We start from the raw sequence: 12,732 nt of genomic DNA, 5'->3' as shown, positions 1-12,732 counted from the left end.
GGAAAAAAAGATGACCAAATGTAATAATCTATTTAAAAAAAATAATAATAAAAAATAAAAAATAAATAAATAAAACTGAAAACTATAAACATAAAAAAAAAAATAATGAATATGGCTTATAAAAACTCTTAAATCTTATAGGATTTTTTAAACCAACCTAAATATTTTTCAAATAAAATTGCTATGGATTTTGAAGTTCTTTGTGAACAATATAAAATGTACAACACCTAATTAGTTTGCTGCAACAAATGAGTAATAGTAGGCAAGATGGAAATGTATTCATCAGATTTCAGCCAAAATCTTTGCATAATGAGTGATGGGACTGAAAAATAATTGTCATGATTTAGTAAAACAGCTAAGGAAGCAGTTCGACCATTTAAATCCACATATCTTGCTCAGTCGGCGTAGCTCAGTGATTGAGCGTCGACCTATGAAGCAGGAGGTCAGGGCATGTGCCTGGATTGCCAGCTCAGTCCCCAATGTGGGGTGTGCAGGCAGTAGCTGATCAATGATTCTCTCTTATCATTGATGTTTCTATTTCTCCCTCTCCCTTCCTCTCTGAAATCAATAAAAATCTATATATATAAAAGGCTAAGTGACTGTTCAACCTTCCGACCAGTAGCTATGACGTGCACTGACCATCAGGGGGCAGATGCTCAACGCAGGAGCTGCCGAGCTGTGGTGACTTGGCAGCTGCAGTTCTTAGGTCACACACCAAGAACCAGACAGGAGGGGGCCCGATTCCGGGCTGTGTCACTGAGAACCACCCTCTAGCAATCCGGGACCCCTCATGGGATATCAGAGAGCCCGTTTCAGCCCGATCCCTGCAGGCCAGTGATCCCACCAGTGCACAAGGGACCCCACCAGTGCACAAATCCGTGCACTGGGCCTCTAGTATATTATAAATAAATATTGACGGGGGACCTCAGGCAACGCCCCCCCGCCCTGGCACCGGGGTAGGGGACCTGAGGGTACGCCCCCATGCCCAGCACCAGGCTGGGGGACCTGAGGCTGTGCCCCCAAGCCCAGCGGGGCTTGATGGGGAAACCCAAGGCTGCACCCCTCACCCAGCAGGGCTTGACGGGGGACATGAGGCTGTGCACCATGCCCAGCACTAGGCTGGGGACCTGAGGCTGTGCTCCCAGCCCAGTGAGGCTTATCAGGGGTGGGGCCAGCCGGGTCTGGATCTCACACAATGGGGGTGGGACCAGCCAGGTCTGGGTCTCACGCAATTTTGTGGCGCATGTGGGTGGACGGGGACTTGACTCTGGGTCCCGCAGCATGCCTCAGACTGACCAGAGGAAGATTTTCATATACATCTTACTAATTTTCTTTCACCTCTAACACTTCTATTATAGAGAAAGGGCAAATAGCAATATTAAAATATTTCCTCTAATTAATTCCCTTTTAATGTGCATGAATTTCATGCCCCAGGCCACTGGTGTAATTTATAAAAATATTGGGGGTGTACTCAAAATTATTTCTGATAGGCTTCTGAGTCAAAAAAGTTTGCAGATCACTTCGTAAGTTATATAAATGTCTAAGTACTATGCTGAACACCTGAAACTAAAATAATATTGAATGTCAACTGTAATTGAAAAGTAAATAAATTTCCAGACCTACTGGTGCCTAGGGCTGTGCTCCAGAGAGCAAGACTAGAAGGAAGGACACCGTGGCAGAGTCCTGAGCCACCCGGAAGCAGAACAGAGAATCTGGACTGGCTGCTGGGGGTCAGGGAGGCTGTGAGAAAGGAAGTAGGAGAAGGCAACACAGATAGGCTGCAGGTCTACTTGCCTAGAAATCAGCCAAGTGAAAAACGTATTTGTATTGTATTAACTAATCTTAAGAGCGATAAAGTTTGCAAATTTATACAAAAATCAAGATTAGCATTATTTTATTTTTATAAGAGCTTGCACATATTTCACATAGAGTAACCTAAGCAAAGTCACGTACCAGGGTTGGTAGCCATACAGTTGTCATAAGAAAAGTTGACTTTCCTCATTTTATTATCTGGGTAATTTTTCCCAGATAAATAGCCAACAGTTTTTTTCTAAATTGTAGATTTCTTCTAAGGTACAAGGCTGCAATATCCTCAATTCTGTTTGAAGAAGCTAAAGTGGGAATCCAGAATGTTATTTATATGCAAAATACTGCTATCCCATGCTCTTTCAGAAAAGGATTTTTGTTACCAATCCACCTCTATCATTGGGCCCAGTCGTGTTTTTGAAACAACTGTTCTGCTGTTTTATTTTGTTTGTTTTTTTCCGTTAAAATGTTACTTTAAAATACCAATACATATTTATTCCTTTGAACTAGGACTGCCTATTTCTACCAGCATTTCTCCAAGGGTTGAACTTCACAACAGTCTGGTTGTATGGCCTTTAATATGTCTGTTGTGTTATTTACCTCTTGAAAAATATGTATACAAGTATCTAATCAAACACTATTGATTATATTACTTATTTATACATGGTATTTTGTGAAGTTGTAGCCGAACAGAAATACAGGATATTAGATTTGAATTCTTTGCCTATAGACCTTCTTTTTGAAGAACTCAGATACATTTTAAAAATAGCCCAGCTGGCATGGCTCAGTGGTTGAGCGGCGATGAATCAGGAGGTCTTGGTTCGATTCCCAGTCAGGGCACATGCCCAGGTTGTGGGCTTGATCCCCAGTGTGGGATGTGCAGGAGGCAGCCAAGCAGTGATTCTCTATCATCATTGATGTTTCTCTCTTTGTCTCTCCCTGTCTCTCTCCCTCTTTTCTCTCTCTCTCTCTCTCTCTCTCTCTCTCTCTCTCTCTCTTTTCCCTCGTCCTCTCTGGAATCAATAAATATATATTTTTAAAAATAGATTTTTTAAAATATTACTATAACCTGGCTCTAGTTTTAACTGAACTAAAAGTTGTGCCATTTACAATGGTAAATTCTTCTGAAGTCTTCCCCATCATCCTTTGCTCTCTTTCACTTGTCCTGTTCATGTGTCTCTGCTATGGCCAACCATGGGCTATCAACCCCACTGGGGCATTTAATGAGCATGCCTTGCAATGTTCTTCTTTTTCATTCAGCAGCTGACATAAGCCACTTAACCTGACTTCTGCCCTCACACAATACTTCTGATCCTTATTTTTCTCGACTTGCTTTTTACTTTATACTTCCGAGTCTATAAGCCTGACTGCAGTTTAAAACTCTATTTTACAGTGAATAGCAATTGAAATTTTCTTATAGGTCTTCCCCGGCCCCCCGCCCCCTCATGAGGAAAGGCCAACTGATACCATTAAATATGAAGTTTGCAGGTTAGTTTCTTGGTTGAACAGTACCTTTGGCATTCTAACAAATCACCTAGCTGAAGCATTTAAATATTTTGGCTTATCTGAAGGACATTTTTTTCTCTTGTTCCCTGCTTCTCACTTTCTCCAGAGGTCTCTCTGGTCACATTCCTACTGACACTGATCTCCATGCTCCTCTTTAGAATCCATTCTGTTTTTAATCTGGGACTTGAGTATCACTTTTGACTGATATTCCCTCCTCTCACTTTTAAATGAAAACACCTGGGCTTCTGTAATTATTATCGTCTCTTCAGCTATACTATCAGTTTCTTTCCGTACTACTAGTATAGTGAGATCCAAACCCCTTTCTCAGCCAATGACTGCCCCTCTCCTACATGGCCGATAGTTTCTGCTAACCAAGGGGCTTGTTCCATGAGCTTCTCAAGATGTTCTAGTGTTACGGGTTCCTTCCAGTGTTAGGACAAGGGCAATTCAGTCCACACTAAAAGGCATTCGTAGCTTTCTCAGTGAAGTGACAAGAAGGGAAAACAAAGCAAAGACGTTTCTGGACTAATCTCAGCAGCAAGCAGAGCTGCCCAAACTCTCCTCTAAAATAGCCCCAAAAGCCGAAACCGGTTTGGCTCAGTGGATAGAGCGTCGGCCTGCGGCAAAAAAGGTCCCAGGTTCGATTCTTATATATATAAAATAAAATAGCCCCAAAAGAAAGGCACTTGAGCAAAGCCCCCAACATTGCATCCCTAACCGCCCCCCCTTCCCCGAGGGTGGCATAAGCTGCCCACTGAACACTCTGGACTTTTTTGTTTAAGTCTTCCCAAGTTTTACCTTTAAGCCACAGTATATCCTTGTTGACTTAATATAAAAGTAAAAATTAAATTGCTTGACAACAGGTAAAATTAAATGCTGGGCCTTGTTTATATTGTGACTTCCCTTTCACATACCTTAGTTTACTACTATGGAAATTGGCAAATCTTAAAGAGAATTTATGAAATTTGATGGAGGAGAAAACTCTTCTAGTGAAATCTGGCAAGAAATGACACTTTGTAGATCTGGCTAGTTATAAACTATCTTCTTGTAGGTGAACAGAAACAAAAGAATAATCAGTAATTGTTACTGGAATGTTTGTCGAGTTGGGAAAAAATCCTGTTTTTACAGATCATTATGTCTACCTCTTCAGAAGGGGGGGGGGGGAAGAGCCTATGATTTCTATAAACAAAAAGAATGAGACACTCAGAAATGTGCAACCCTGGCATAACACAAGAAGTAATAGGATACAAACAAAACAAAACAGACCAAAAAGCAGAATTCACAGCGCTTTGTTGTGTTTTGCTACAAGCAGGTTAGAACTCACTCGCTGTAGCCTTAAAATGGAGCAGCCTGTTTCTAGGCTGCTGCCCGTGAACAGTCACACATGTTCACTATTATTAACTCCCATGCTAGATGCGAGAATTGGGAGGCATTTTCAGACAGTGTGTTTTATTAATTCACTGTGATGTCTAAGAAGTTACTCAGCCCTCTTGCATTAGCTATGATTACAACAATGTTTTGGTAACAGCTTCATCATGGTCTCAAAGATTTTCATTGCAGGAGGTCAGATTGATTTAAATAGAGTCACTGTTCTAACCAACCAAGCTAGACATGTCATAGGGAAAGGCCAGCTGGCTGCTTAGGCAGGCCTCAGGGTATCATTGCCTCACTCAAGTCACATTTTCCAGGGCTCATTCCTTGCCTTTGCAAGTCCAGAAACTTTATTTTGTCAGGGTGCCCAGAGTTGATCTTACTCAAGGGACAAAGCTTGTGCTAACCCAATGCACAAGAGGCCAGTGTGTAAACTAGAATACTAATTTGCTCATTTATATTGAGAAAGGGAGCTATCAAAGGGCCTAGAAACATTTGATATGTGGCCTACATTTTCCTTTCTCTGTAGGAAAGTCTACATGGGAAGCCCATTATTATCCTTTCAGTTCAACAGACATTTAGTAAGCACCTAAGGTACAGGTCATGTTGATCCCAAGGATGTTTTTGCATAATAAGCACTTTAATTAGAATTATGGGAACACTGAGTTGTCATAGAGACATTATTTTCCAAAGGAAACTACATTAAGTCCATTTATGCTTTGATCGACTTTTTAAAGTTTGTTCTTCTGATTGGCAGGTCCAGCCTTTTAGGAGAGACGAATACCTACCTGCCTGATGGAATTAGCCATGAAGATCACCCAATAAGCACATTCAACACAAAGCCACCTTCTAAATATGGTCTTAACCCAGAGCTTCAGAGGAACCTGATGACCTGATGAACAGGTATGCAAATAGTTGTGTATAATGAGCATGTGCTCTTTACCACTAGATTCTCCTATCAGGGAGTGATCTAAACCTTGGAGTCTTCCAGAGCCAAACTGGGCATCGAGGCTACAGGACCCCCCACTACTCGATATCAGGACATTTCTAGGCCAAATTCTTCTTTAAAACCTTATAGCTGGCTTAACCTAACATGTCCCATTTCCTGGTATTCTCACTACAGGCCCAGCTCTACCTTATCCTGGTCCTCTAGGTTGGTCCATGCTTTTCTTCCTGCCCAAACTTTCTACTTCATCTTCTACTTCCAATTGGAGTGGAGGATGAGAGCCAGACCATCACTCCATCCTCCTGAAGAACTTCTGCTCTGAGACCCAAGAGAGACTACACTGCCCCCTTTCTCTTCCGTTGCTGTCAGTTAGCAACTTCACCGTCAACCCCTTTTTGGTCCCCCATAAACTGTTCACTGTTTTTCTCTCTACCCCAATATGTCTATGGTCTTCCTTGATGTCAGAGGGGCATACGCCTTCTCACTGTTCCCCATCTCCGACTTTGACATCTCCTCATGTTTTCTGTCACAGAAAAAGGAAGCATCAAATAGGGAACTCCCCTGTTTCCCACCACTATGCCCACAAATGTATATGCAGCCACATGCATGCTTTCCTTTCCTTCGGCCACAGTGCGATAAATGTTCTTCATCTTGTCCCTCTGACGGATTCCTCTGGCAGTGCTCTGTGTATCCCTTTTGACATTGGAGGGACCGCACGCCATCAATTCCCTTTCTTTCTCCTGTGTCTGCAGCAGTGGCCTCTCTACTGTTTTGACTATCAGCATTTACCATGTCCAAGACCCTGGCTACTATTCTTTCTTCCCCATCTGGTTTGAAGCAAACTTTTTTTAAATAAAAGATCTTTTAGTTATGAGTTATTTAATTCTTTCACTTGTCAGGACTTGTATGCTTCTCTGTAACAAATTTTCTTGTTTTAAACAGACTTGTTTTAAGTGCTGCAGCCATGCTCATCTGAAAATTTATTATGACTTTTAGAATTCAAATATACAGGTTCTTAATGTTCAGCATTGTTTTTTCTTTAAACTTTTAAATTATGAAATATACAAAAAGTACAAAACCTAAATGTATAGTTTAATGAATAATTATATAACAAACACCCATTTAACCACCATTCCGATTAAGAAGTTACCCTCCACCCACCCACACATGTGTCCCTTTTGGATCGTTATCTTCTCACCCTTCTGGAGGTGACCACCATTCGAATTTTATGATAATAATTACACAGCTTTTCTTTATGAGTTTAACTCTTTCTTTGCCCATCCAGGCCCACTCTTTTCTCTTCTCTACCCTGCTCAGTATACTGGGAAGCTAGGCTGTATGAGCCATAGGGTGTCCACAAAAATATATACATACTTCGCTACATGAATTGATGTATTGTTTTTAATGATCCAAGTATTACGTTTAGGGCTGACAAATGATTCTTGATGTTTGCAATTCCATGACTTTGCATTATCAGCAGTGCCTGGACCAAAAGTCACCAATCTGAAAACAGGCATTAACAAACAAAATTAATCATTTCTGTAGATTCTTTTAAATTTTGAAAATGAACTATATGTTAATAAACCTTGACTTTATAATCATTCAAAGTGTGTATACATTTCTTTGGGACACCTTGTATAGCAACGGGCTCCTTCTTCTTTCAGGCTTTTGGTTGCATTTAGTCAACAGGGAGGCCCAAGGGAGCAAAATAAGATAGGATATTTCCCTCTCCTGGTGTCATCCCTACCAAGTCTCTCCAAGGGCTAGCGGGGCTGGATTTGTCACCAACTGTATTCATCAAGGTAAGTCACAGAAACAGAACTACAGTGTTTCTCTGGCTAACCCTGATGAATATATAAACACTAGAGGCCCGGTGCACGAATTCGTGCACGGGTGGGGTCACTAGGCCTGGTTGGTGATCAGGGCCAATTGGAGCCGTCTCGCCGAGTCCTCATTGGGGCCGGGCCAATCGGGGCTGGGCCGATAAGGGCCTGCTGACTAGGGAGAAGGGTGGGGGGAGGGACCACAGGAGGTTGGCCAGCTGAAGAAAGGGACCAGGGGGAGGGACTGGCTGGCAGGAGGGACCAGGGGAAGTTAGCTGGCCGCCGGAGGTTGGCTGTGGGAGCTCACTGACCACCAGGGGGCAACTCCTGTGTTGAGCATCTGCCCCCTGGTGGTCAGTGCGTGTCATAGCAACTGGTCTAATGGTCAAATGGTCAAATGGTCACTTAGGCTTTTATATCCTATATAATAAAAGCCTAATATGCTAAGCGTCCGGTCGTCCAGTTGGCTGCTCAACCAATCAAAACATATGCTAATGATATGCTAAGACCTCTCAACCGCTCACTCTGACATGCACTGACCACCAGGGGGCAGTTGCTCTGACCGGTAGGTTAGCTTGCTGCTGGGCTCCCCCCGATAGGGACTGAGTGAGACAGGGCAGACATGCTCTGGAGTCCTCCTGCAGCCCTCCTGGCTGGCCAACCTCTCGCATCCCTCCCTGGCCCCAATTGTGCACAAGTGGGGTCCCTCGGCCTGGCCTGTGCCCTCTCGCAATCCAGGACCTCTCGGGGGATGTCGGAGAGTTGGTTTCGGCCCAATCCCGCAGACCAGGACGAGGGATTGGGCCGAATTCATGCACCGGGTCTCTAGTATTAGTATATAGAGATAGACTTGACATACAAAATTTTGTAGTGTGTATTTTATATGACATATACCAAACAAAATAAGCATTGTTGAAAGTTTTCATGATAAACTCAGAGTTTCTGGTTAGGTAAGTTTGAGAAAGAGAGAAATTTAGTGAAAGAAAGATTAGAGTTTTGAAAATCTGTTAAATGATTAAAGGAACAAGCAGGGAGGGGAAGACTTAATTTACGTTTCCGACCTAACGCAGAGGATCTGCCTGAGGCCTCTCTGAGGCTGAGCTGTGGAGCAGTTCCTGTAGGAAGGATGAATCCTCTCTTGGTTGGAAAACATCGTAGCCTAAAGGAATCAAATGGGCCATCGAAGAATTTGGTACTAATCATCCTAAAAGAGGTCTGAGGAATGGATTTTTTCCATGAGGGGGATAAGATCAAATGGAGGTGCTTCAGGAATCGGTGAACCCCCAAACATTACAGAAAACGTTTTGCCTCTCCTCCTTTTCTTCCTCTGTGCCTTCCTTTTTTCCTTACAGAAATATAATAGTAAGGAAATAGATAAATGTTTCTATAATATTAAAAATAAATCTGGGAAAGTTTCTGAGTAATAGGAACTTTAGACTATGTTTGAATAGAAACCATGGACAAACACTTAGAAATACAGTAGCCTGGGAACAGGTTTTCACTAACTCTTGTGTTGTTTCAGATTTAAATTAATGTTTGTGTGTTTCTTGACAGTTATTAGCTGTAAAAAATTATTTAAAATGAAAAGACTTCTTACACTGTGGTAAAAAATTGGATAACTATTAGATTACAGTGAAATTCAATCTAGTCTACCGTCACTCAAATAAATGTGTAGTGTTGGGTTCAAAGCAGGCTCTCCATAAATACTCAATTAATTTTCGTTTTACAAAATTGTATTAGGGAAACATACTTCATAAACATTATTACCAGCGGACCTTTATTTGACTTTTTTTTTTAAATATATTTTATTGATTTTTTACAGAGAAGAAGGGAGAGGGACAGAGAGTCAGAAACATCGATAAGAGAGAAACATCAATCAGCTGCCTTCTGCACGCCCTGCAGTAGGGATTTGCCCGCAACCAAGGTACATGCCCTTGACCGGAATCGAACCTGGGACCCTTACGTTCGCAGGCCGACGCTCTATCCACTGAGCCAAACCGGTTTGGCCCTTTATTTGACTTTTAAAGAAAATGTTAAGCATTGGCTCTGGCCATAATTGTAAAACTGAAAAAGTTGAGAATCAGTGACCTTTTTATTCTGACAAAACCATTAATATATTTATAAAATGCTCATTGACATGCTACTAACATGAATGAATTCATGATTGAAATATTTAATAGTATATATTTATATGAACTGTATTATGAGGGCTAGTTTTATATCTCTACTGCCTTTTTTATTAATTGAATGGAAACCCATATTTTATTTAAAACTATTTCTTATAGATTAACAACATAATTCTATACATATGAGTCTAAACAAAATAATTTTTAAATTAAATTATTTTGTTAAAAAAATTATTATCTTCTGCCAGCTGTTTCATATTAGTCTGTTTCTGTTTTGATTCCCCAAATCTATTTGTTATTATTTTAGACTAGCAGCTGTGACAACCATGCATCTGTCACATGTTCCAAGATAATCTAGTACACAGGACAAATAGATGGAACAAATGATTAGCCACAAAAATAGAAACCCAAAAGGGGGTCAGTTAGAGATTTATCTTCCACCAAGAGAAGTTATACATTTTATAATATGCAAGCATGAAAAATACTGCATTCAAGTGCTGCAAATGAAAAAAAAAATTAGAGAATAATGAAAGCTATTTCCAAGATTAGAACCATCAGATCTCTGCCACACTTTTTCACTTACACCAAAATAAGTTTAATGAGACTGTATCTCTGTGTGTCTTTCTTTGTGCGTGTGTTTCTATTGTGTGGAAGACTGTCTTTTGTCCATGTATTTGTGTCTCTCTGTGCACATCTGTCAGTCAATATTCGTCTATCTGTTGTATCTTGGAGGCAGGATCCAGAAAGTGGGAAAATAGTGGTATAAAAGAAAGGATTGGCCTGGTCGGTGTGGCTCAGTGTTGAGCATCAACCTATGAACTAGGAGGTCACCATTCGATTCTCGGTCACGGCACATGTCTGGATTGCATGCTTGATCCTCAGTGTGGGGCATGCAGGCGGCAGCCAATCCATGATTCTCTCTCATTATTGATGTTTCTATCTCTCTCTCCATCTCCCTTCCTCTCTGAAAACAATACAAGTATTATTTTAATAAAAGGATTGAATCCATTTCTGCTGGAATCCATCTTCCATCAGATAAGAAAAGAGAAAAGGAGAAGTGTATTTTTATTACAACCCCCCCCAACAATAGGTGAAATAACTGAGCAATTTAGTGTCTGAACACTTAAAACTTTAAAAATAAAACTTTATTTCAAAAGAAATGCTTGTTCATTATTTTATGTTTCAAATAAACAAATCTGACCACCCACTGACAACCACTTGATAATGTCCTTCCTGATGTGTGTGTGTGTGTGTGTGTGTACACATATTTCTGTAAAATGGAATTATCCTAAATAAGCCATTTTTTAGCAATATGGAATGAAATCAATGAATACTCGTTCATTCTGTCCCTAACATACAGTACAGTGCAGGGTATGTAGAAGGCATTCCAAAAATAATCATTAAATAAATAGAGGAATCCTTTGTTTTGTCAGTCTTTTCCCTTTGACATGTTTATATGTTATTTATGAATTTCATAGAAAGTGAAGATTTTGGCCCTTTGGTATATATATTACAATTGCTGTTTTTCCCTATTTATATTTTATTTTAATTTTCCTTTTACAAAAAAAAACTATTTGAACACATAGTTTTATTGAATAAAGTCATATGATTTCATAGAAATGGTGCTTTATTGTGACTTTTAAAGAAATAAATGTGTTATATAGGAGCAAAGTGCTGAATGCTCCTCGGTAGAGGTGTTGCTCTATTTAAATATGTAGGAATGGCCCTAACCAGTTTGGCTCAGTGATAGAGCATTGGCCTGTGGACTGAAGGGTCCCAGGTTCGATTCCGGTCAAGGGCATGTACCTTGGTTGCGGGCACATCCCCAGTAGGGGGTGTGCAGGAGGCAGCTGATCGATGTTTCTCTCTCATTGATGTTTCTAACTCTCTATCCCTCCCCCTTCCTCTCTGTAAAAAATCAATAAAATACATTTTTTTAAATTTCATAAGTATGTAGGAATGATTTATGGATACATAGAATATGCCAGAGAGCAGTGGATTTGAGCCCAACAGACTTGGTTGTTATCCCACGTCTGCCCCTCAGCAGCTGTGTGATAGCAGAAACTCACTCAATGCCTCTCAGCATCTGTCAATTGGGGATATCCAGCCCTCCCGCCCCGAATTAGCACCCAACAAATGGTCTGTCTGTGACATTATATTCCTTGATAGGTATTTCCAAAATAGATACTTATTCTTACGAGAATAGATACGAGAACAAACGAGATGTAGAGCCCCAGGTCAGGCTGAGATTCTTTGCCCCAAATTTGAAGACAACATAAAAAATATTTTCTGCCATTATTGTTTTTAAATACCTGGGGTTTGCTGTGTCATGTTTCTCCTTCTTGTAGAGAATTTTTTTTTTCTCTACCAACTTTGTTGACCAAAAGCCAAGTACTTTGTGTTCTTAAATTGTCCCCTGAAAAGAATCCTTGGTATCATGAAATGAAACTACTGGTACAGTTTTAAATGGAACAAGCTACTAAACAATCCTTTAAGAACTTAAATACACTCCATTAACTTCAGTTCATTAAAAGTAACACCATGAAGTGCTTTAGTCCACTGTTATTATTTTCTAGAACATTACAGAATTAGAAATCTAACCTTACTATTACAATGTGTTACCATCAATACATGAAATGTAGGAAGGCTGTCACACTTCCTAAGGCAGGGGTCCTCAAACTTTTTAAACAGGGGGCCAGTTCACTATCCCTCAGACTGTTGGAGGGCCGGACTATAGTTTTAAAAAAAACTATGAACAAATTCCTGTGCACAATGCACATATCTTATTTTGAAGTAAAAAAACAAAATGGGAACAAATACAATATTTGTATTTGCATGTGGCCCGAGGGCTGTAGTTTGAGGACCCCTGTTCTAAGGTGACTGTTGCACAAAGTCTACATCTCATGGCCACTTTTATAAAATGGTGTTTACTCAGCCTACAAATATTTACTTTAGCACTGATCTTACTTACATGGATCTTCTACTAACACTTTAGTCCAAGCACAAAAGCCTTTATTATTTTCATGAAATTTTAATTGCAGATCTTTAGGGGGATCTAGTTTATAAATATTAATTTTCTTGGCAATTGACCTAATACTATTTTCTTCCTAAATAGAAGCTTCCTTCTTGTCTAGCCCACGTCAGAGTATTACAC

General features: G+C 40.4%; 1 protein-coding gene across 2 annotated transcripts in view; it reads left to right on the top strand.

Annotated features, from left to right (window-relative positions):
- SPATA9 (spermatogenesis associated 9) overlaps positions 1–12,732 on the top strand; it is a 56,200-nt gene that overhangs the window by 8,340 nt on the left and 35,128 nt on the right. For both annotated transcript variants that reach the window (XM_015571651.1, XM_015571647.1), the window contains exon 2: positions 5,441–5,586. The gene's annotated coding sequence lies outside the window, so the exon portion shown is untranslated. The remainder of the gene's footprint in view (positions 1–5,440; positions 5,587–12,732) is intronic.

This window comes from Myotis davidii, unplaced genomic scaffold (assembly GCF_000327345.1).
Source record: "Myotis davidii unplaced genomic scaffold, ASM32734v1 scaffold44, whole genome shotgun sequence".
In the NCBI taxonomy this organism is placed as follows: Eukaryota; Metazoa; Chordata; class Mammalia; order Chiroptera; family Vespertilionidae; genus Myotis; species Myotis davidii.
The sequence above is the reverse complement of the archived record's forward strand: the minus strand, read 5'-3'. Positions and strand labels throughout refer to the sequence as shown.